The 27,288-nt window shown below is 36.3% G+C and overlaps 1 pseudogene; it reads left to right on the plus strand.

Annotated features, from left to right (window-relative positions):
* Positions 1 to 326: 326 nt before the first annotated feature.
* On the plus strand, positions 327 to 27,288 carry LOC137398768 (ATP-binding cassette sub-family F member 1-like; annotated as a pseudogene).

A 27,288-nucleotide genomic window follows, 5' to 3' on the forward strand; every position in this document is an offset into this window, starting at 1 on the left:
AAAAACCGTCCTGGCAATAGCATCACCTCAAACAACAAACCAATCTCAAGTGATAGAGAAATCTCTATACTTTTTGATAAAAACGTTTTAAACTTTACACTAGAAGCATTTAATTTGAAACAAGCCATTTGTGCTTTTGATTTATATTATAGTTTGTATATGTACATGTATCTACTAATAAATAAGTAAATACATGGACTTGTGACAGAGCTCTGATAACTTGAACGCTCTGATAATTCGAACACTTTCTCTCGGTCCCGTGAAGTTCGAGTTAACCATGTTTGACTGTACTTTGAAATCTGCATCAAAATGTTGTATAGAACAAAATGTACACTTTTCTCATAGCCTTGTTCCTTGAGCCAACCCTCTTGCTGCTCGATGAACCGACCAATCACCTCGATCTGAATGCTGTCATATGGCTAGACAATTACCTGCAGAATTGGAGAAAGACCCTCCTGATCGTTTCCCACGACCAGTCTTTCCTTGACAACGTCTGCACTTATATTATTCACCTGGACATGCAAAAGCTCTTTTTCGACAAGGGCAACTATGGTGGGTACCTGCATTACCCTAGGACACTTATGTATTCGCAGCATCTAACTTTCGCATTTTCGCGGAGTCATCCTCTCGCGAAAATTTTATGAGCGAAACTAAACTATCATAACGAACGAGCGAAAACGCGAACTTAAATGGCTTTGTTCATTGATATTTACAATAAAATCATCATATCGTAAATGCAGGCAATTTTCGTGTGTGGTTGGCTAATTGCGCAATTTCTGCTAAACTCATTATAGCTAATACACCGACTGAGCAGCATGGCAAAACAAATTAAGATAATAAGTTTTATTGGAAAAGCCTAAACAAATGAGGAAGGTGACGATATTAGTTTAATCATTGAATTTGTAACTGATGAGGATGACAGTCTGGTATGGAAAGTCATAAAATTGAATAATAATTATTGTGGTGATGAATTTTATTGCCAACCAAAAACAATAACATCCCGGAGCCATGGCCACCGCGTGCTATAAATACTTGAATTCTAATATTGGTACCACATCAGTCACTGCGGCAGGAACCTTGACGTCATTGATAGTCCAGGAGACAAATGGCAGCAAGCGATCAAATTGCATTATTGATCTCGTCTACACATTTCTACCTGCGGTTCACAAATACAAACTACCATACTTTTCGGACTATTAGCCGCTACTTTTTTCTGATGATTTGAGTCATGCGATTATATAAGTGTGCAGCTAATCTGTGGCTTTTTGTTTCACCGCTAAGGCGCACTAACGGGAACCTCCAACTAGTGGGCTTTTAGCGGTGAAAGAAAATACAAAACAATGCCTCTCGGTACTGTCCCGTTAGGCACTAAGTTAAAAAGCGTCGGATAATACGAAACTGTGCCGTTCTGCACTGTTCCATTTTAAACAACAAAGTTGCTGCCACGTTAAGAAGCACAGTCCTGAGTTCTGCGGCCTATACAAAGATGCGGCTTATGTATTGTTTTATTGTCGTTTTTTGGAAAATAAAGCAGATGCGGCTTATATAGAGGTGCGGTTTATAGTCCAAAAAGTACGGTAGTCCCAAATTGAAAAATATTTCGTACCAGTGAACTGGACCTGAGGAATGTAATGATGTTTGTCCCACTGCATTTATTTACACATCACTATATTTTCGCACTCATCAGAGCTGTGAAATTAAGTTGCAGCAAAATTTTCCTCTGTATGCTACTCACGAAACTAAATACTAGCGAAATATAAGTATCCTAGGGTATATTAGGATCTTGGGCTATATTCATGTTTCTCAAGGGTAATTTTTGTTAAACAAATCTTATGGTTGGCGGAATTTGCTTAATTGATGCCACGTGATTGGTGTAGTTTGCTTCATGGATGTATGTGTCTGGATGTATGTGAATCGCTTCACGATATATTTGGTTGTTTAGCATTATTATTAGGATATATTTGTTTGTTTAGCATTATTGTTAGGATATATATGTGGTTGTGTAGCATTATTATTAGGATATATTTGGTTGTGTAGCACTTATTATTAGGATATATGTGGCTGTTTAGCATTATTATTAGGATATATGTGGTTGTGTAGTATTATTATTAGGATATATTTCGTTGTTTAGCACTATTATTAGGATATATTTGTTTGTTTAGCATTATTATTAGGATATATTTGGTTGTTTACCATTATTATTAGAACATGTGTGGTTGTGTAGCACTTATTATTAGGATATATGTGGCTGTTTAGCATTATTATTAGGATATATGTGGTTGTGTAGTATTATTATTAGGATATATTTCGTTGTTTAGCACTATTATTAGGATATATTTGGTTGTTTAGCATTATTATTAGAACATGTGTGGTTGTGTAGCACTATTATTAGAATATATGTGGTTGTATAGCATTATTATTAGGATAAATGTGGTTCTTTAGCATTATTGTTAGGATGTATGTGGTTGTGTATCATTATTATTAGGATATATGCGGTTGTTTAGCATTATTTTAGTATATATTTGGTTTTTTAGCATTATTTTTAGAACATATTTGGTTGTTTAGCATCATTATTATGATATATTTGGTTGTTTAACATTATTATTAGGATATAGGTGGTTGTTTAGCATTATTATTAGGACATATTTGGTTGTTTAGCATTATTATTAGGATATATTTGGTTGTGTAGCGTCATTCAAGAAGATGTTCAAACAGAAGCGGAAGGAACAGATAAAGGATTATAAAAAGCAGGAGAAAAGACTGAGAGAAATGAAGGCGAGTGGGAAATATTCAAAGGATGCTGTAAGTTGTCTTTCCTCTGTTTGCCTGAGGTTTTTTATCTCCGTTAGGAAGAGGGTTATAGTGCTGCCACTGATGAAACATATCTTAGGGAATTCGGTTCCATTCCACAGTAGACCTCATGAGATGCTCTCTTTAGAGTTAAATTTTCTATAACTGGAACTACTTTACTAGACTTGCTGTCACTGGCAGCGGAGTTTCGCTGCTGATCTGTCATGGAGATTCTATAAGGCTACATTCAAGTCGCTATGTTTATCATACAGGGTTGACTGTTTCAAACACTCTTCATTGTGGAAGGGGGGTAGCATATCCATTTACTTGGAGTTGTCCTCCACTTGCCATGTCTTCGTGATGTGCGACAGGCATTTTGATTACTCTATCAATGGTTTATGCGTCACTACAACATTGCAACATACACCCTACGCCTTTGTCATAAGGCATGCGTCGTCTGTGGTACTTTAAAAAACAATAAAATATTTCTAGGATGTGCTATTGCATCACGACACATGCGCATATACCCAAACCCTAACTGACTCGGCTTTTACGTATCTTTGTGAACTTCAATCAAGGCTGAAACTTCCGGAGTGTTCTTAAAGTTGTGGGGGATACGCAAGATGTAAACACAAGATACACAGATCAGTGTATCTCTCAAACAACAGTTTGAGGTTCATTTGGTTTCACCTAAGATTGTCTCTCCAACTAAAGCCTGGTTCCCATATACGTCGCTAAGCACCGACGACAGCACCACAGACTATTAGCGGTGAATTGGGAACCTACGCGCCGAGGACCACCGGTAGTTGCCGGCGGCATTCCAATAGTTTAGCGCTGTTAAAATTTCGCCAAAGGCCGCAGGCAAAACATTCCCGAAATGCACTGTACGGGTGAGGGTCACCGTTATAGAAACGGCATGGCGAGTGAACATTTTATTTGATTACACGATTGTGTTTAGCGATGCAGCTTATATGTGAACAGATGCCGTCGAGCCTAACTTCGCAAACTTTTTGCTGCGCAAGTTACCGCCGGAGTATCGCAACCGATATGGGAATCAGGCTTTAGGTGACAGTAGAGTTTTACTAAACTAATTATATGTGGAGAGATGCTTTCTACTGTAACAGATAAACAGAAACCACTAGCATAAAATAGAACTGCTTTCGAAACATTTTAAATACTGATTTTGTAAATTAAATCTGTTCAAACATTTTTTCCTATATTATTGTTCCAGAGGCATCCTGATGGTTTAAAACTCCTGGCCTCCAAACACAGGTTAGGGTTCGATTCCTAAAAAGGACACTGAAGATGACAGGAATATCATCAAACCTTAAATTACTCTACCCTGGGCATGTCTCCAGTCATTGAGGTTCTCTTGTCACTGGACTCAGCCTCTGTTTGCAGTAAGCTAAGCAGATATTACACTCGATCTTTGAGGGATTGCTTACCCTACCATGATTACTGTTTTATTTGACATGAAACAAAGGAATCGTTGAAACAAGTGTATTGTATAAAATTGAGCTGATCAAGATCGTGGAAATTATGTCATACAAATAATAGAAACCTTTATAGTATGTGGTAAAATATATACTTTGTTTGTTTGTTTTATGGTATAAACTAGAATGCAGCTGTCATGATCAGTTTATGTAAATTTGAATATAAAAGGTGTCGTTGGTTCAGACTCCTTTTTGTGACTCTGAGATACAAGAGTGCAGCTGAGCTGGTCAGATTTAGCAGGGTAAAGTCAGCCACTGCCTGGGTCCCTCCGTTACATTTATGATCCATACAGTAGCAGTGCAATGATCCATCAATCACCCAGCATTCTTCCTTGCCTGTGTATCCAATGGCTGTAGACAGGTCCTCTTCTTTCAGGCACCTCCTCAATCCTATCAAAAGTTGTCATTTTGTTAACTAGCTTCTATCACAGTTTCCATGACGCAGTTAATTCACAAGTTTTTAATATGTCGTAAAAGTATATACTTTTTGCTTTGTTGTTTTTCAGTATAAACTAGAATGCCGCTGTCATGATCAGTTTATGTAAATTTGAATATGAAAGCTGCCGTGGTTTCAGACTCCCTTAGACAGGTCCTCTCCCTTCAGGCACCTCCTCAATCCTATCAAAAGTTGTCATTTTGTTAACTAGCTTCTATCACTGTTTCCATGACGCAGTTAATTCACAAGTTTTTAATATGTCGTAAAAGTATATACTTTTTGCTTTGTTGTTTTTCAGTATAAACTAGAATGCCGCTGTCATGATCAGTTTATGTAAATTTGAATATGAAAGCTGCCGTGGTTTCAGACTCCCTTAGACAGGTCCTCTCCCTTCAGGCATCTCCTCAATCCTATCAAAAGTTGTCATTTTGTTAACTAGCTTCTATCACTGTTTCCATGAAGCGGTTAATTTGCAAGGTTGTGTCATCCACATGATGAAACCGGCAAACGTCCACAAGTCAAGCGAGTTTCATGTACTCTCAAATTTTTCCATGTTTGTGAAAAATAGGATTGACTCAGGTGAATAGTGCTCAAGAAAATGTCATGCAAAAATCAGTCATTCCTGTTTCGAAAGTACGAGACAGAAGTGTGCAGCTATGACCTATGATGTACAATTCTGTATCTTTTTATAAAAGGGCTTGAGTTAATCCACATCATGCGAACATCCCACTGAAATGCTCACTGCGCGGTAACTTGCATGTGCGCACAATTCCAAATTCTCATACTCGTCACAATAGAAACAGTGTATATTGCAAGCTTATCATATATGTTATCATTAGAATGGGGCAATTCTATGGTGTTCCAAGCCTCTAATAACTCTATGTTAGTTTTAACTATTGTAGTGACCTTAGGATAAGAGATGATTGTTAATGGAAATATTTTGTCTGCGTAAAATAGATCTTTTTCTATTTAAAATGTATTATCAATGGGGAATACCTCTGTCTCAGAGGTAGGAACTCCATACGGTAAATAATGTCACGTTTTGTTGCATATCATAACTACTAGATAGGTATTTATTACTTTGAGAGTTTAGGTAGTGAATTACAACAACTAAAATCACGTTTTTCCATTGCAATATGCTTTCCATCATTTTTTTCATCGTAGTAACAAAATTATCATTTTTTTGGTAGTTTCCAGATGGTGGGAATAGACTAATTTGTACTTAGTTGTTTTATATAGGAAAAGTCGGTTTGAGATGCGAATGAATTGACATATGAGCTTGGTCGCTGATCACATTATCTTAAAGTATTACTGTATTCGGTTCGTCCAAGACTCTAATAATTACTGTGCCAATATCTTATCATTGAACTCATTGAGTGGATAACTCTTGAGTTTATGACTTTAACCAGGCTTTCAATTTAAAATTGATATTTTTCACAAATTGTAAATCGAATTTAAAGCAGTTTCAACTACCAACTCACCACTAACCGCTGCCAAGCCCTCTTTATATGACTTCACACTCTTATAGCACGCTGCACAGTCATCCATCAAGAGATTTTTGTTGAATTTGACCTTTGTTTTGCGGCCTTCGACCTGGTTCCACTCACAGGAGTAACAGGAATAAGGCTGTTTTAGTTCTCTAGCTGCTGTCAGTGTGACTAGTAGCACTACTAGCAGTCTTGTCATGCTGTCCTGACCGGAATTTAATAAAATGGATTAGCCTGGTTAGCGTGTTCACCCAGTTTAACTATAACCGTTTCTATCATCGTGATGTCGCGGTTTTGGAATTATGCACACCTGGAGCCACCTTGCGATTAGTGTTACAATGGACATGCAGATTAACATCAGTGCTTTGTTAAAAAAGATAAGGAGTTTTAGACCAGAGGGTCATAGCAACCACTCGTGTCTCATTCAGCAGCCAGCTTTTAAATAGGAATGACTGAAATATGGAAAATGTTTAAAATGGAATAGTTTGCCTGGAATTTTCTTGTTATTTGTTTTGATTTAATTTTCATTTACTATTTATTTTTATGTATTTTTAAATATTGCATGAATGATGGATTTTACAATGTCCTGGTTGTTTGGGTTATATATTATTACCGCGCTTTATATTTTATATTTCATTTTGTATCTTGTTTGTAATGTTTGTAGCATAGGACTATGTACACTATATTCTGCAGTACTACCATTTGGCACTTGTTTCACAGTATTCTTTCACATATATATTTGGCCTATAAGTTGTCTACAATGTACAGCCTGTGTGAAATGCATGTATCCTCTCTGAACTTCATCTTGAACTCTCACAACCTATACGTGGTTCTACTCTATGATCGGAGTGAAAGTTATTTCATGTAGGATAATTTCTTACAGGTTGACTTGCAACAAAAATCACATTACAGTTATTTGGTATCGAAAGATTCACCATTTCTTACTCTGCTGTGTCGTAAATGAAGGTGCAAAATATGTGGAAATGTGATTACAAGCTCTTAAAAGCTCAAAAACAAGCAGTTATTTGCCGACATTACAAAACCGCAGTAGATCGGGATCGGTTTATTTCTCTGACGTAGTAAATCCATTCGGTAATTGTTTTGAAATTGTAATTTGTAATTTTTTTGCATTTGTAATTGCTGCAATATCTCTGGTAGGTATGGTAAATAAGGTATAAGATGCTTTATTCTATCTATTAAATTAAAGACTCGTTATACCCCATTGTCATGCTTCCTTAGCAAAACTACCAACTCACCACTAACCGCTGCCAAGCCATCTTTGTATGGTTTCACACTCTTATAGCACGCTGCACAGTCATCCATCAAGTAATTTTTGTTGAGTTTAACCTTTGTTTTGCAATCTTCGACCTGGTTCCACTCACAGGAGTAACAGGAAATAGGCTCGTTATATTTTTTCGTTATATAATTTTGAGGTCAACAGAACAGTATTTTCTCATGAAAACCTCAATAAATAATATTCACAAACAAACAAAATGACACAGAAAATGCCCTGAACCCCTCCAGACTAAGAGCGCAGGGCGCAATAGACAGAGTTTATGTTCACAGTACAAAACCCAAACCCGAAAGACCGGAATACCCGAAATCTCTATTACTTGATACCCGAGAGAAGATAAACCCTCGAGTTCAATGAATATTACTACCCGTGCCCAACACTAGTCTATCTGTCTAGTCCTAATCTGATCATGTGACCCATACTTCCTGCCAAACAGCGTCAATAATTTCTACAGCATTTTCTACTATCACCGGTGCCCAAGAGGCCCATCATGTTTATCAGAAAATGTTATGCACTCCTTTGAGCTAAGCTTAAAAAATTAAACAAATTTTTACGATAGGTTCAGAAATATTACTGCTGAAAGTGACAGCATTACAATGATGATGAAATAGACGCATAAGAACAATAGACATGATTTTTTTTGAATACGTGAAGTATATTTGTGAAAATATTTTGACGAATGAGGTTTCATGAAAGTGTAAACGGAAGCCATCTTGTTCAACTACGTCCCATTTCAGCCGTTTTGGAAAGAGATTCAAATCTGCGACAGTTTTCGTGATAGCGGCGATTAACTGTTCATTCTTGAGCTTGTAATCACATTTCCACATACAGTGAAACTCGGATAACTCAAACTTCAATGGACCGAGCAAAAGTGTTCGAATTATCAGAGTGTTCAAGTTATCAGAGCACTGTCACAAGTCCATGTATTTACTTATTCATTAGTAGATACATGAACATATACAAACTATAATATAGATCAAAAGCACAAATGGCTTGTTTCAAATTAAATGCTTCTAATGTAAAGTTTAAAACGTTTTTATCAAAAAGTATAGAGATTTTTCTATCACTTGAGATTGGTTTGTTGTTTGAGGTGATGTTATTGCCAGGACGTTTTTTAGATTGACATTGGCAAAACTTGATCGTTGCTGAAATGCTCAAAGAAAAGACATCTTTTTCTTTTGAGCGTTTTACCCACGATCAATTTTGCCGATCTTTCTTGAGGTTTTTGCAAAGATTACCTTACTTTACCTGGGATTCGTTAAGAGCAACACTCCGAGGCAGTTGAATTGAAAGTTTTATGGTACATTGTATATCACTCACGCTTTTTGAATGGATACTTATTGAATGTACACACGTATTTTGTGTTTAGGTCAAACGATGAATAGTTTTTTTTAGCTAAGACAACGTATACGTTTGATTACAACATTTTTTAAGACGTTTTAAACATTCAACATTCTGACGTTAATTCAACACGGAATCAACGCCGGAAAACTATTCATCACGGGTTAGCCGGGTCACGCACTCAAGGATTTTCGCCACGCAAATACAAAACAAAAACAACATGCTGTTTTTGTTTTGTATGTGCGTGGCGAAAATCCTTGCGCCCGTGACTCGGCTAGCCCGTGCTATTCATCGTATAGAAGTATAAATCAAATTTCACCAAACCTTTAGAAAAGTCGTTGACAAAAATATTTTGCCGATGGAGGTAATAACGACGCTTAAGAATTACGAAAAGTTGAGGTTTACCTCTATGGCTTGGAATAAAGTGATTTTCTAAAGCGATAGCAACCGTTTCGGTAGCCGTTGGGCAAAAAACAGTTCGTTATAACAGTGTTGAATTCGAGTTATATAGAGCCATTTATCATTGCGTGGGAACGAACCAAGCAAATCCAGTCGAGTTAACCATGTGTTCGCTATATCCGAGGGCGAGTTATCCATGTTTCACTGTATTTTGCCCCTAAAACACAGCAGAATAAGACATGGTGAATTTTTTGATACCGAATAACTGTAAGGTGAATTTTGTTTCAAGTCAACATTTAAGATAGCCTTTAGGAATATTCAGTGTCCGAAGTTGTACAATGATACTGATTCAGTACTGAGCTGTGGTTTACCACCGCTAGTTAGTTTGTTACTCACCAATTGACTGAATGGCCGGAGTCAGCAAATGCTTCCATATGTCTGTAGGGGCTGACTTTTCCTATTCTGGCCAACCAGCCCTCTTCAAAAAGGTCAACTTCGGTGTTGACATGGAATCAAGAATCGCTATTGTAGGACCCAATGGAGTCGAAAATCCACTCTGGTTAAACTACTAGTCGGTGATCTCACGCCGGTAGGTCTCTCAGGATTAGTTCTGACATTATTATTGGTGTTTTAATACTGGGTACCGTTGGAGAACACTTTCAATTTGAAAGAATTTCAACTTTGGAGAAAGCTTTCAATTTGAGAGTTGGATAGATTGCGAGTGTAATTTTTAAAACGAATAAATGTTTAACAAAAGCATAAATACGCCAAGCCAACAATTCGAATTACATACTGAACATAAATTATAATCATTAATCTAATTTACTAGCTAAAATGCCAAATAAAAATCTATAGCTAGGTGAAATGATAAATAATTGTGAAATGATTAAAAAGTTATGCAACGGTGATTCGTGATATCAAAAAGTTATAATTTTACTTGTTAGTAGATGTATTCATGAGTACTAAAATTATTACCCGTAGCTTAGAATGTATAGGATACTTAAAGTTGAAGATAAATTTACCTCCATTCTCTTATCTTCCTCTGCAGCATTACGCCGCTGACGTCTGTCAGCTCTAACCATAACCTGTCTGATGATTATTATAAAATAAATATGTCGATGCATGTATAGCTACTAGAATCTACTAGTAGTCGATGTGCGTAACTAACTAGTAAGAGAGTAATTTCCCTAACAACGACGATCTTCGAAATCATAGACAAGCCGTTTTACGAGCGATAACATTTAACATGACCTATATAAAAATTTCCTTCTGATGATTGGCTAAAAAAGAGATCATATATTTATCGTTCTTAGACTCTTTTCACATGTATTACTCGTTACGTCATGAATGAAGCACCCACTGGAATCTGAGCTTTTCAAAAGATAGCCTCACTCAAATGCATATATCTTTAGACAGGGTTAGACTACAAAGACAAAAATTGTAGCTGATTTTTTTGTCTTTTATTGGTCTTAATTTCATTAAATCGATCTTATTGACACAACCACATCTTCAAGGCATTACGGAGCACGCATTAGCGCAGCAGCCAGTCGAAACTAGCTGGGCAATAGTAATAGTGAAGATTGTTTTATAATAGGACTAGCTGCATTACCCGCCTACAGTAACAGATTCACGTGCAGCATAAGATTTATTGAGAGTTGGCTTTCATACTGTAAAACAACCCCAAATATGCAGTTACATCTCCCTCTTTCCATCTCTCCCTCTCTCCCCTCTCTCCGTCTCTCCCCTCTCTCTCTCCCCTCTCTCTCTCCCTCTTTCTCTCCCTCTTTCTCTCCCTCTCTCTCCTCCTCGCTCTCCCTCTCTCTTCTTCTCTCTCTCCCTCCCCTCTCTCCCTCTCTCCGTCTCTCCCCTCTCTCTCTCCTTCCCTTTTCCCCTCTCTCTCCCTCTTTCTCTCTCTCCCTCTCTCTCTCCCCCCCCTCTCCTCCTCGCTCTCCCTCTCTCTCTCCCCTTCTCTCCCTCTCTCTCCCCTTCTCCCTCTCTTTCTCCCTCTCTTCCCCCCTCTCCTCCTCTCTCTCTCTCTCCCTTAGTTCAACGCAACACATGCGGATAGACAACATTTTTGGTTTTTTTGTCGGGCGTATGAAGAAACAGTTTTCGGCCTGTGCCTACTTTTGAGCAGGCGACGTATAGCTGGTCATGGCTGATGCAGGGTGACAGTAAGTTGATAGCAGCTGCTCTCTTTTTTTTCACAATAACGTATCGCAACCCTCGGAGTACTCGTGAAAGTTCTGTAATAGTAAGTTACAGTAGGCCTACTCGTAGCTGGAAAAAGATTAGTAACTCGGCTGCTGAAGGAAATTAACATGACCCACTATCACGAACAGCGGCAAATCCAACGTTATTAGGTAGTGGAGATGTGGCAATTCATAGACAATACAACATCGTATAAGAAACACTTACATTTTTGATGTTGAAATTTAGTAGGTGAGAAATGCGTTTTTCCAGTGGCTCCAAGAAACAAACGTTTACGTGACCTTCTCGGTACACGTTGGCAGTAAATATTAATTGCATGTAAATAACTACTCGTTAATTTATTTTATTTAATGAATAGTACATTTGTATAGCTGTATAGACACCTTTGTATAGGCTGCAGAACTCAGGAAAGGTGCTTTCTAACACGGCAGGAGATTTGCCGTTTAAAAAGCATGCTAACCGGGGATTTCGGTTAATGCACTCGAGCGGTGAAAGAAAAACAACAGATTCGCCACACCTTTATGTAAGCCTCTTGGCTCAAATCGTCAGAGAAAAGTAGCGGCTAATAGTCCATATTACGAAATTACGAAATTACGATAATTAGTACTCATATTAATTCGGTTGGCTTCGTTCAACCGAATGGAAAAAGAAAGCCGCTCTATAATTTATTTACCGTTACTACACATATTAATTCAGCTTGCTTCGTACGACCGAAATTCGTACGACGATAAAAGAAAAGACCGCTCTATAAGGCGGACAATCAATCAATCACACATATACACAGACAACGATCGCCGTTTATATAGTAGATTATTGCAAAACAACGTTTTTCCAGTTGTTGCAAGAAACAAATGCTCACATGACCTTCCCGGTACATGTTGGCAGTAAATATTAATTAGATGTAATTTACTACTCATTAATTTATTTAAAGAGTAGTAAATTTTATTTAATTCACTACTAATATTTACTACTAATTTAACTTTACTACTTACTCATATTAATTAAGTTTGCTTCGTACGATCGAATCCAAAAAGAAAAGACTGCCATATAATCTATTTATACTGCTCACATTTGGGAGTTATCGGTAACTCGATATATCAAGAAGACAACTCATATTATTAGCATATCAGTATTTATCGTCCATCCTACGATAAATAGTAGGTTACGTATTATAATAGAGGCGTGTACTAACCAGATATTCCCGTTAATTCGCCCTAGCGGTGAAAGAAAAAACCACCGAATAGCCGCGCCCTTATATAAGCCGCATGGCTCACAAACCATCAGAAAAAAGTAGCGGCTAATAGTCGGAAAAGTACGGTACTCTATAAAGCGGACAGACAGATAGACAGACAACGATTGCCGTTTATATAGTAGATTGAAAGCTCTATTATAATATAGTAATTCATGGTTTTCACTGATGTCCAACAGCGTGAGTGGCAGGACACTAGTCTTCAAGACAAGGTTGCCTATCAGACCATCTCTGCTGACCTGCCCCTGTCTCTTTCCCCATGCCTTATATGGTAGTAACCATGTTCAATTGTTGTATTATTCCATATGCGTATGTCATCTTGTATAGCACCAACTTTCTCTAGATCTTGAGTCACTAAAGAAAGCTCCTAAGGTGGAGTATGATGAGAAAAAAGTGAGTGATGATTATAACCCGTAACTCGGCCCTGAGGAGAGAGAGGTGACCAATGACAGTGTTGTTGAAATGGTTCGTTTTCAATCAGTTATTGTACAAGACGATAAAGGTTTTTCTCTAAAATAGCTTGACCTCGTATTGCTAATTTGAGAGGACTAGAAAGTCGATAGGCATCAAATCACAAGTAGGTCGATGGTCAAAGGTCATCAAAGTATCACCTTTTTATCAAAGGTCAAAGTGTGCTGACCTTATCTTGTCTTCTTACGTATTAGAAAAAATCATCTGAAACGCTTGATGAACCATTTCTCTTTATCCTCATGGCTTTCATCTTTATGTTGCTAGAGAGATTATATTTGTCAATATGTATAAGTAGCCAACTGGGAGAAGCTTTGTTGTCTTCGTCACTCAAAAGTCAATCTTAGTCACAAATCTTTTATTATTTCGTGACATCACTCTATCGTTGTCCGCCGTCTTTGTCGGCAACTTTTACAGCTGAAAATACAAAGCTTTCTTTTCGAACTTCTTCCAGAGAATCCCGATATAATATAATAATGACACAAAAAATAGCAATGTAAAGTAAAGTGTAAATCAAATGTAAAGTGAACGAGAATGGCGATCGTTTGTCTACAAATATGGCGGCGTTTTCGCGAATGAGTGCATGTGCAAACGAATTGATGATGTCAAAAAAGGCTATGGATAGCTTGCGGTGAAACTGAATTGAATTAAATCAGGTTGTCATGCTCGCCTATATCAGCCAATCACAGATGCGCCAGTTTTATCTTGAAATTTTAAAAGGGTAGCGACAATTATAGTATTTGATGTTGAGGGGTTCTACAGCGATGGAGCGAACGGCTCTGTGATCGACTAGATCATGTCTCGCAATCGACCAGTAGCTTGCTGTCAATGTATTAGACATCTCTTCAGTTTCACTTTTACTGAAGAAGTTTAAACTAGCTTCTCTTACATACCCTTTATTGGTTTTTGTCTTTGATTTTCAATTTTTCAAAAACAAATTTGTCTAGAGCTGGTAAACCTTAAATGTTGACTTGCAAAAAAATTCACATTACAGTTATCCGGTATCAACAGATTCACCATGGCTCACTCTGTTGTGTTGCAGGTGCAAAATATGTGGAAGTGTGATTACAAGCCCGCAAAAGCTCAAAAACTAACAGTTCATCGCAGCCATTGCAAAAACTCTGTAGATTAGAATCCCCAAAACGGCTCAAATGGGACGTAGTTGACCACAATGGTTTCTGTTTACACTTTTATGCAACCTCATTCGTTGAACTATTTTCACAAATATACTTCACACATTCGATAAAACCATGTTTATTGGTCACCCGTGATAGTCGAAAAATGATGCAGAAATTGTTCGCGCTATTTGGCAGCAAGTATGGGTCACATGATCAGATTACGACTAAATGATTAGACCAAACTGAAGCGTATGATTAGACCAGACTATAAAGTAGCGAGCATTTATGTTTAATACGGGCTTCCCGGTAGAACCCGAAGTGTTTGTCATAAACTAGTGCTAAAATAATAATGGTATGCTTCTGTCATGTAGTGACAATGCTTGGTAGTGTTCTCTGGTAGAGGAACACACCGCCAGGACTAGCTTTTTATAAGCTACCTTGGGTGGTCCTAACACTTAACAAGGGCTTCTTCTGGAACTGTCAGATTAACCTGAAACCCAGATCAACCATTTTGCAACACGTCCAGTCTGACAGAGCCAGGTAGCCATTTTACTTGTTCAATGTGCGAAGGACAGAGGTGGATCTTTAACGTGCCCATGTTGTCAGTGTGGTACACATGGCCTCCAAGTTAAGGTCTAGATCCGAAAGACCCAGCAATTTAGGGTTGAAAGCTTGCTGAGAGCTTTTTGTCAGATTGGCATTAAGCAGGGCTCGAACCACCAACCCAATGGTTGATAGTCAAAGATGATAACACTAAGCCAGTCTGACACCCTAGTGCTACGAGACGTTTTATATTGAGCCTATTGTTGGCCTTTAATTTCACGTGAGTACATCACGTATCAAAACAATAACCACAACCTTTGAGTACGTCGTCGAAATAAAGAGATTCCAAACTGCGGCATTTTCGGGATGGCTGTGATTAACTGTTCGTTTTTTAGCTTTTAAGAGCTTGTAATTACATTTCTACATATTTTGCACCTACAACACAGCAGAGTAAGACATGGTAAATCTTTTGATACCAAATAACTGTAATGTGAATTTTGTTGCAAGTCAACCTTTAAGAAGTTATATAACCTTATTTATGATAGCTTCTACCTGAATAGAATACGAGCAGAATTACTATTCACACAATGGTTCCATCATGACATTTAAATCCAATGGATCCAATGGATATGGAGCGAATGGCTCTGCGATCGACTAGATCATGTCTCGCAATCAACCAGTATCTTGCTGTCGATGTATTGGACAGCAACAAGCTAAAATCGCACCCCTATAGTCTCACTTTTATTAGGGAATGTTTAAACTAACTTAGCTTGCATACTTTTTATTGCTTTTTCTCTTTGATTTTCAATTTTCAAAAACAATTTTTTCTAGAGATTTTAACCTTCAAAGTTAGAAATTTTAGTTTCATGTCAAATGTTTGCGCAAAGTCTCCGTCGTATGTTTGAAAGTTTGTAGAGGTTTGACTTTACTATAAAATGGGTTTACTTGGCACGGTTCAGGTTGCTATATGGTAGCTTTGATTCCTTCTGCTACAGGAGGAGGAGGAGGTGGAGCCAACAGCTAAGCTCACCCGAAAAGAGCTAAAGAAAATGAAGAAACAGAAGCTATTTTAGGAGCAACTGAATGCTCTGAATGCTGAGGACCAGTTCACCCTCTCACAGGCCGATAAGTCGAGCAAGTCATCAAATCTCCTCGACAAGGCCTTTGACATTAAGGTTAGACTCTATCACTCCTCCGTCACAATCAATCACAGTGGTGATCGTCATTCTGGAACCTCTTATAGTAAACATTTAAGATTAGTAAGGTTAGACTGATCGTTCCTCAATCTCGTTTAACTATGTATGCTCATCTGCCAGCCATCCATTTACCAGGGGCTCAGTTTGAGTTTGTAGAAAGGTGGTGACACGGCAGTAGCCAATCAGAGTTCAGTTATGCTAATTCTTTTATCACTAGTGGTTTATTCTGCAACTGTAAGACTCTAGTATAACCCTATCAGTGCTCAAACCAAACAAGTTACTTTATTTTGGTTAATATTAATATAATTAATAATATTATTATTAATATATGTTAATATAACTAATATATATTATATATATACTAATATTAATTATATATTAATATAGTTAATATATACTAATAATATTTTTGCTAACTATTGAGTTTTATTACCTTTATAACATGAATAATTGTTTACTCTGTTCTTTCATCACAATTATAATTAAGAAAAGGCTGTTTGTGATTTTCTGTGTTATTGTTAGAAGTTGACAAGTTCTTGGGATGCAGTGACAACCCTTTCAGTGAATTTTCAACTACGTGTGATGAATATGTGACAATTCGGTTGATGATTTCAAGTGGTTGTGGATTATTGTTTGGCGAAATTAACTGCCAGGTGGTTGTCAATAGCTGACAAACGGTAGTAAAGTGCTTTTAGACCGTTGTTAATGTTTGCCAAATGATTCGCCAATGACGTAGTGGATTGGCAACAGCTGTCAGATGTGTCAAGTGAAAGATGTATATGATGGCTGCATGTTCCTCACATGATTCTATGACAGACAGGGAATGTTGCAGGTAGAGAACTTTTCAATAAGCTCTCGTGGAAAATACTTGTTTGTGAATGCGTCTCTCACCATAGCCAACCAAAGGAGGTATGGTCTCGTTGGGCCCAATGGGCATGGGAAGACAACTCTACTCAACCACTTGGCCCAGCGTAAACTGAATATTTCACCTAACATCGATATCTTGCTCAGTGAACAAGGTGAGTTCTTGTTAACTGTTTTTCTTCAGAACAGCAAATCGGAAGAATAAACTCGGCTTTATCACAAGCTCATAATTTTGTCACTTATAAATTTTTTGTATTTGGATTTAAAAAGATTGTTGCGCAAACTACGGCTCTGTGATCTTGGTTGGTCTGAGTCCAATAACAAGGGAATCACTGGAGACATCCCCAGTTGCAGAGAGCAATTTAAGTCTGTATGTCTTTCAGTATGTCTAGCTACGGCTATTAAAATCTTAGGATTAATCTGGCATCGTTTATGATTTGAACTCACAAAGATTGCAACCGCAGGTTTGTAATCAAGTTGTCTAACCATGAGTCTACGAAGGCCTTTACTATTAACAGCTTTTACGATTTTTTTTCAGTGTGTATTAATCGTATTATTACCAAGTCATTTTTATTGTAATCCTAGCAAAACAGACTCAATTAAGCTATTACTTACTAATTATTTCACATTTACATTTAAACACTTTTATAGTTGTTTTATTTTGTTTCTTAATTTATTTGATGGTTGCGCGTCACAACAATTTTGTGTCACACTGTACCTATACTGTTCGTAGAGGTAAAGGCAGACGATACACCCGCTATACTCGCTGTCCTAAATGCTGACAAGAAGCGTCTGGAGTTGCTAGAGCTAGAGAAGAAGTTGTCCGCTGACTTTGAAAACGGGAAGGCTGACGCGGGCACTCGTCTTAAGGAGGTGAGGAATACACCTCAATTGTTCCTGAGATTGGTAAAATGAATGATATAGGCACCTTTGGAGGCATTTCAACATCTATGTGTAAAATTATAGGCATACAATATGTATAGATACATCTTTGCTTACTAATATATCTTAGTGCATAAATTGACAGCTCTTGTTTTCATAGAAGATAACTAAACTACCGTGACCAAGTATCATCATCAACTTGATTAGCTTTATTGTGTTTAGCTGCTCATGTGGGAATCTCTTACCTCCCGACAGTGTGTATTTGATCTCCTGTTCAAGGTGGAGTTGCCTTCTCTTTAAAACTATGGCTTGTTTCATTGCAGTTGAAGATAAACTTACACAAAATTCTAATAGTTCTTATCAGAGAATATCAGTATATTCTGTTATTTGTGATGGTTTATGATGTTGAAGGTGATCTGACTCCCAGGATGTTTCAAGATTAAATTCTTCATAAATTGATCGCAATTAAAACACTCAGATTGAAGAAAGTGTGATTATGGCATCTATAGTTGCTAAAAGACAGAATAGTGCCAACTTTAACATAATAGCTGATATCAAAAAAGAGAGAGACGGTCAGCTGAGGAACTAGTGATGTCATTTCAGCACGTATTTTCCTCCTTGACATTTTAACCTCGATCTTTACTTGATTTTAACCTTAAAGCATCGTGGTAGTCAAATTTCTTCAAAAAAATCGCAAATGATAGAAAAACACTGATAATTTTTGATAAAGACTACTATAATTTATATATAAAGATATATTTAAATATATATATTTTTAATTATATTTGTATATAAAAATATATTTGTATTTAAATGTTTCTTTGTATATAAATATATATAAATGTGTTTATGTATAAATATATATGTATTTATATATTTAAAGTTATATTTAGATGTATAAATATATTTATAGGTATATATCTATAAATATATATGTAAATAACTGTTCTATCTTTTGGTTTTATCTCGAGTCCATTAAAAAAATTGAGGCTGACAAACTATTTCTCCTTGTGTGTACTACAAGGTGTTCTGTGATTGTGTTAAAATGTTGTGATTTAAAATAGAGACCACAACTACATCTGATTGTATTTGTTAGGTATCTGAGGAAATGAAAGCTATCAGAGTACATTCAGCGGAACCTAAGGCTAGGCGTATCTTAGCCGGTCTCGGTTTCACCAAGGAGATGCAGGAGAGACCAACCAAGCATTTCTGTGGTGGCTGGAGGATGAGAGTTTATCTTGCCAGGTCTGTCCTCTAGGACTATAGAAGTCAGAATATTGGTCTATTGTGGTGCATGCATAGGAGGGTTATCACCTCGTTATTATATTGTAAGATGACTGTTTGTTCATTTATACTTGTATATTTACTAATACCATGGCAATGTCGGGAGGCTGTGAGAAATTGTAAGGTGTAATAACTAATTGCACAATTATTCCATAGTGTGGAAAGCAGTCAATTGGCACAGGTGGAGGAGTGACAATCCATGAACTTAAAAGCTGTCAGTTCGAATCCTCTTTAAAGCGATCATTTTTCTAACCTCGACGTGTAGTTTTGGACAAATAAATGGACACGGCTTTTACAAATTGCTTTTTACTAAAAAAATTATTTTGCAAAAATTACATAGTCATGTTATATATATATATAAATAGTTTTTTACTATTTATTGAAATTATGGCCAGTACAGTAATATTTATATATATGTGCTAATTTATTGGCAATCATTGCATTTCAAATAGAAAGGTTTTTCAAATTGCACCATACAATAATAATAAAAGAAAAAGGGCAACAGCCACTAAAGTCGAATAAATAGTTTGACAAATAGCGTTTAAAATGCCTTTTTCTGCTAAGAGAATGGATATTAGGTGGAAGATTGTTAAATCAGCTGATCGAAGAATAACAATCATTACAGCATTTTAGCGTAATTTCTGAACTTCTTTGATCAGTGATTGCGGAACTGCCGCCATGATAAAATGCAGAACTCACTAAAATATCCTCTCTTTGATGATGGTTTGGAAAAACACACATAATTATGTAATACACAGTCATTAAGCAACTAAGACTGATTTGTTTGTAGAAAAAGACAAAATAATTGCCGTAGATTGCATCACCAACAATTGTTACATGCAGGATTCATAATAAAATACAGTCAAACATGGATAACTCGCCCACGGATAGCTCGAACACATGGTTACCTTGAACGGTTTCTTTGGTCCGTTCCCACGTAATGATAAATTCTATAGATAACTCGAACTCAACACTGTTAACTCGAACTGGTTTTTGCCCAACAACTACCGAAACGGTGGTTATCGCTTTAGAAAATCACTTTATTCCAAGCCATAGAGGTAAACCTCAACTTTTCGTAATTCATAAGCATCTTTATTACTACCATCGGCAAAATATTTTTGTCAACGACTTTTCTAAAGGTTTGGTGAATTTGGATTTATACCAAACATCCGCCTAGCGATCGCCCTTCGGAAGTAAGGAAAGTAGTATTCGTTAAGAGCAACACTCCGAGGCAGTTCAATTAGGAGTTTTACGAGGTTTTACGGTACATTGTATATCACTCTATTACTCACGCTTTTTGAATGGATACTTATTGAACGTACATGTATTCTGTGTTTAGGTCAAGCGATGAATAGTTTTCCGACATTAATTCCGTGTTGAATGAACGTCGGAATGTTGAATGTTTAAAAAATCTTAAAAATTGTTGTAATTAAACGTATACGTTGTCTTAGCTAAAAAAAACTATTCACCGTTTGACCTAAACACAGAATACGTGTGTACATTCAATAAGTATCCATTCAAAAAGTGTGAGTGATATACAATGTACCATAAAACCTCGTAAAACTTCTAATTGAACTGCCTCGGAGTGTTGCTCTTAACGAATCCCAGGTAAAGTGAGGTAATCCTTGCATAAACTTCGAAGAAAAATCGGCAAAATTGATCGTGGGTAAAACGCTCAAAAGAAAAAAGATGTCTTTTCTTTTGAGCATTTCAACAACGATCAAGTTTTGCCAATGTCAATCTAAAAAACGTCCTGGCAATAACATCACCTCAAACAACAAACCAATCTCAAGTGATTGAAAAAATCTATACTTTTTGATAAAAACGTTTTAAACTTTACACTAGAAGCATTTAATTTGAAACAAGCCATATTGTGATTTTGATTCATATTATAGTTTGTATATGTACATGTATTTACTAATAAATAAGTAAATACATGGACTTGTGACACTGCTCTGATAACTTGAACGCTCTGATAATCCGAACACTTGCTCGGTCCCGCAAAGTTCGAGTTATTCATGTTTGACTGTACTTGGAAATCTGCATCAAAATGTTGTATAGAACAAAATGTACACTTTTCTCAGAGCCATGTTCCTTGAGCCAACCCTCTTGCTGCTCAATGAACCGACCAATCACCTCGATCTGAATGCTGTCATATGGCTAGACAATTACCTGCAGAATTGGAAAAAGATCCTCCTGATCGTTTCCCACGACCAGTCTTTCCTTGACAACGTGTGCACTGACATTACTTACCTTGACATGCAAAAGCTGTTTTTCTACAAGGGAAACTATGGTGGGTACCTGCATTATATTAGGAACTTAAGCTATATTCATGTTTCTCAGGGGTAATTTTTGTTAAACAGTTCTTATGGTTGGTAGAATTTGCTTAATTTATGGTGCGTGATTGGTGTAGTTCGCTTCATGGATGTATGTGTATGTTTGGATGTATTTGGATTGCTTCACGATATATATGTGGTTGTGTAGCATTATTATTAGGATATATTTGGTTGTTTAGCATTATTATTATGATGTATTGGTTGGTTAAGCTTTATTATTAGGATATATGTGGTTGTTTAGCATTATTATTATTAGGACATGTGCCGTTGTGTAGCACTATTATTAGGATATATGTGGTTGTGTAACACTTATTAATAGGATATATGTGGCTATTTAACATTATTATTAGGATATATGTGGTTGTGTAGTATTATTATTAGGATATATTTGGTTGTTTAGCACTATTTTTCAGGATATATTTGTTTGTTTAGCATTATTATTAGGTTATTTTTGGTTGTTTAGCATTATTATTAGGATTAATGTGGCTGTGTAGCATTATTATTAGAATATATATGTGGTTGTGTAGCATTATTATTAGCATATATTCGGTTGTTTAGCACTATTATTAGGATATATGTGGTTGTTTAGCATTATTATTAGGATATATGTGGTTGTGTAGCATTATTATTAGGATATATGTGGTTGTGTAGCATTATTGTTGCGTTAAATGTGGTTGTTTAGCATTATTATTAGGATATATTTGGTTGTGTAGCACTTATTAATAGGATATATGTGGCTGTTTAACATTATTATTAGGATATATGTGGTTGTGTATTATTAATATTAGGATATATTTGGTTGTTTAGCACTATTTTCCAAGATATATTTGTTTGTTTAGCATTATTATTAGGTTATTTTTGGTTGTTTAGCATTATTATTAGGATTAATGTGGTTGTGTAGCATTATTATTAGGATATAGGTGGTTGTGTAGCATTATTATTGGGTTAAATGTGGTTGTTTAGCATTATTATTAGGATATATGTGGTTGTGTAGCATTATTATTAGGATATGTTTGGTTGTGTAGCACTTATTAATAGGATATATGTGGCTGTTTAACATTATTATTAGGATATATGTGGTTGTGTAGTATTATTATTAGGATATATTTGGTTGTTTAGCACTATTTTTCAGGATATATTTGTTTTTTTTTAGCATTATTATTAGGTTATTTTTGGTTGTTACCATTATTATTAGGATTAATGGGGTTGTGTAGCATTATTATTAGGATATATATGTGGTTGTGTAGCATTATTATTAGCATATATTCGGTTGTTTAGCACTATTATTAGGATATATGTGGTTGTTTAGCATTATTATTAGGATATATGTGGTTGTGTATCATTATTATTAGGATACATATGTGGTTGTGTAGCACTTATTAATAGGATATATGTGGCTGTTTAACATTATTATTAGATATATGTGGTTGTGTAATATTATTATTATGATATATTTGGTTGTTTAGCACTATTATTAGGATATATTTGGTTGTTCAGCATTATTATTAGGATATATATGTGGTTGTGTAGCATTATTATTAGAATATATTTGGTTGTGCAGCATTATTATTAGGATATATTTGGTTGTGTATCATTATTATTAGGATATATATGTGGTTGTGTAGCATTATTATTAGGATATATTTGGTTGTGTAGCACTTATTATTAGGATATATGTGGCTGTTTAACATTATTATTAGGATATATGTGGTTGTGTAGTATTATTATTAGGATATATTTGGTTGTTTAGCATTATTATTAGGATATATTTGGTTGTTTAGCATTATTATTATGATGTACTTGTTGAGTAAGCGTTATTATTAGGATATATGTGGTTGTTTAGCATTATTATTAGGACCTGTGCGGTTGTGTAGCACTAATTTTAGGATATATGTTGTTGTGTAGCGTTATTATTAGGATAAATGTGGTTGTTAAGCATTATTATTAGGATATATGTGGTTGTTTAGCATTATTTTAGTGCATATTTGGTTTTTTAGCATTATTTTTAGGACATATTTCGTTGTTTAGCATCATTATTATAATATATTTGGTTGTTTAGCATTATTATTAGGATATATGTGGTTGTTTAGCATAATTATTATGATATATTTGGTTGTTTAACATTATTATTAGGATATGGGTGGTTGTTTAGCATTATTATTAGGACATATTTGGTCATTTAGCATTATTATTAGGATGTATTTGGTTGTGTAGCGTCATTCAGAAAGATGTTCAAACAGAAGCGGAAGGAACAGATAAAGGATTATGAAAAGCAGGAGAAAAGACTGAGAGAAATGAAGGCGAGTGGGAAATCTTCAAAGGATGCTGTAAGTTGTCTTTCCTCTGTTTGCCTGAGGTTTTTATCTCCGTTAGGAAGACGGTTGAAAGTACTGCCACTGATAAGATAGATCTTTGGGGATTTACGGTTCCATTCCACAGTAGACCTCATGAGATGCTCTCTTTAGAGTTAAATTTGCTATAACTGGAACTACTTTACTAGACTTGCTGTCACTGGCAGCGGAGTCCTGCTGCTGATCTGTCATGGATATTCTATAAGGGTACATTCAAGTCGCTATGTTTATCATACAGGATTGACTGTTTCAAACACTCTTTATTGTGGAATGGGGTAGCATATCCATATACTTGGAGTTGTCCTCCACTTGCCATGTCTCAGTGATGTGTGACAGGCATTTTAATTACTCTATCAATGGTTTATGCGTCAATCCAATGTTGCAGCAGACACCCTACGCCTTTGTCATAAGTGTTAGGCACTCTTTATGGTCAACACATGCCTAGGCATGTGTTGACTGTTGTACTTTAAAAAACAATAAAATATTTCTAAGATGTATTAATGCATCACCACACATGCGCATGTACACGGACCCTAACTGGCTCGGCTTTTACGTATCTTTGTGAACTTGAATCAAGGCTGAAACTTCGGGAGTGTTCTTAAAGTTGTGAGGGATACGCAAGATGTAAACACAAGATACACATATCAGTGTATCTCTCAAACAACAGTTTGAGGTTCATTTGGTTTCACCTAAGATTGTCTCTCCAACTAAAGCCTGGTTCCCATATACGTCGCTAAGCACCAGCGACAGCACCACAGGCTATTAGCGGTGAATTGGGAACCTACGCGCCGAGGACCACCGGTAGTTGCCGGCGGCATTCCAATAGTTTAGCGCTGTTAAAATTTTGCCAAAGGCCGCAGGCAAAACATTCCCGAAATGCACTGTACGGGTGAGGGGCACCGTTATAGAAACGGCATGGCGAGTGAACATTTTATTTGATTACACGATTATGTTTAGCGATGCAGCTTATATGTGAACAGATGCCGTCGAGCCTAACTTTGCAAACTTTTTGCTGCGCAAGTTACCGCCGGAGTATTGCAACCGATATGGGAACCAGGCTTTAGGTGACAATAGAGTTTTACTAAACTAATTATATGTGGAGAGATGCTCTCCACTGTAACAGATAAACGGTAACCACTAGCATAAAATGGAACTGCTTATGAAACATTTTAAATACTGATTTTGTAAATTAAATCTGTTCAAACCATTTTTGCTATATTATTTTTCCGGAGGCAGCCTGATGGTTTAAAGCTCCTGACCTCCAAACACAGGTTAGGGTTCAATTCCCCAAAATGACACTGACAGTGACAGGAATATCATCAAACCTTAAATTACTCTCTACAATAGGCATGTCTCCAGTCATTGAGGTTCTCTTGACACTAGACTCAGACATGTCCAGCCAAGATGACAGAGACATTGTTTAGTTGCAAGATGACAGAGACATTGTTTGTACAATTTTTTTGTACATTTTTTTGTACAATTATTTCATACTTTTACAAGTACGCACAGCCTCTGTTTGAAGTAAACTAAGCAGATATCACTCTCGATCTTTGAGGGATTGCCTACTCTAATATGAATACTGTTTGATTTGACAAACAATTTATGCGAATTTGAAATTGTGTGCATTTGGTGCTACCTTGCGACGAGTGTTACAATGGACATGCAGATTAACATCAGTGCTTTGTTAAAAAAGATAAAGAATTGTACACCAGAGGGTCATAGCAGTTTCATGTCTCATTCGGCAGCAACCTTTCAAATAGGAATGACAGAAATATGGAAAATGTTTAACATGGAATAGTTTGCATGGTGATTTCTCTTGCATCGTCCACATTTGTCGTTTCTATCTTTGGCAAGCATGAAACATTTGACAAAAATTTGCGTGTAAAAAAATTCAATTATAGCAGATAGCATGTTTCTCTGCAGCAGCTCTATGTTTGTTTAGTAACTGCGCAGTTAGAAATGTTATAAATAAAAACTGCTATTTTGTGCTCTGTTCAATCATCAACAGAACCGGTGGTCTACAGTGGACAAGGTCTGCTGCAAACTACTTTTAAAGCACATAAATTACATAATTTTGTTATTATATATTTCAATACATTCATGTCTTGGCCTTCGAATGAGCCTGTTTTCAATACACAAAGAATAATAGAACTATGAAAAACAGGGTGTCAAAATATTTCCTACAAAAAAACACTTGGTTGCGGTTCTCAAATTGTGACGTCATCATTATCATTTAGACTTAGGTCATCGATCTTTTTCGTTGCCATTGAGACTGCCCTTTTTTGTGACCATCAGTGCTCTTAAATCAAGAGAGGGCTAATAATAAACTAGCGTTTTAGATAATCACCAATGCTCGGGGATCGTGCTAACGCCCGACCAATACAAACACATGTTTTGAGTTAATAGATTTCGGGTGATTGTTAGAGTTTGCCTTTTTCATTCCTTTGTTCATTTTAAACGTAGTAATTATTATCACATTGTTTTACATGATGGCATTGTTTGTTTCATACAGAAATGTAGAGGAAATCGACCCCGAGCTGCTTGTGTTGCAAGAGGTGGCTGAAGAGAGACAAAGAGTAAGTGAACTTGATTAAATACAAATTAGTAATTAAACATCAAAAATAAAGAATATAAAAGTTAAAATATTTATTTTATATTATTATATATTTGAATAAATTATATGGTAAATAAAATACAGGTGTATTAGACAGTTAAATTAATCACTTTGTGTATGATACTAGCTTATAGACAAATTAAGTTATTTACTGTAGGCTTCTCTATTCTAAAGAATCCCTGAGTGCAGTAAATCAACCCCAACGATTGATTTAATTCAATTGACTTCTACAACAAAATAAAACAAAAACAGAAATGACTACCAACAACATACCTGGTTGTTGGCCACCCATGACTGTTCACCCTCTAATCAATAAAATTACTAACCATCATTTATTGATCGTAGGAGATTAAGGAATATCGAGATGTAAGAAGATGGTGCCACTGTAGACATTGTGCTTTGATGCCTACTGGAGCCCAGAATGTATGCTGTCAAGAACATGCTGCAGGATCAGAAAAGATTGTGACTAGAGACAGGTTAGTGCCAATTCAATGGTTATCACTGGTATTGGAACATAATGCTTGCTATTGGCTGTACCCTGGCAGTACTGAGACTCTTGTATGCGGGATTGACATGTTTTGTTGTTTTCTCCCTTTAGTTGCATAACAATGAATCCGGGAGTGGAACAACTACTACATGAGGCACCTCTAGAAGTGTCTAGGAACCAATACCTGGTATATTATGGTAAGTAGTTATCATACTTGTTGCCTCTCGTCTCCTGTGATTTGATATAATAGCAGTGATTATATTAACAGTTTATAAGCACATTTATTACTAATTATATTTTATTTCTAGATGACAAATATGTTGTTACTGGTGAACCAGTGGAACCAGGAGTAAGACAGAGATTCTTTGGCTATCGAAACCTGGTGTTCTGGCTATATTCTGGACTTCGAAGAAATGAGAGACATCAGCTTCTAGCTTGCACATAG

The sequence above is a fragment of the Watersipora subatra genome, chromosome 6, assembly GCF_963576615.1.
Source record: "Watersipora subatra chromosome 6, tzWatSuba1.1, whole genome shotgun sequence".
Taxonomy (NCBI): domain Eukaryota; kingdom Metazoa; phylum Bryozoa; class Gymnolaemata; order Cheilostomatida; family Watersiporidae; genus Watersipora; species Watersipora subatra.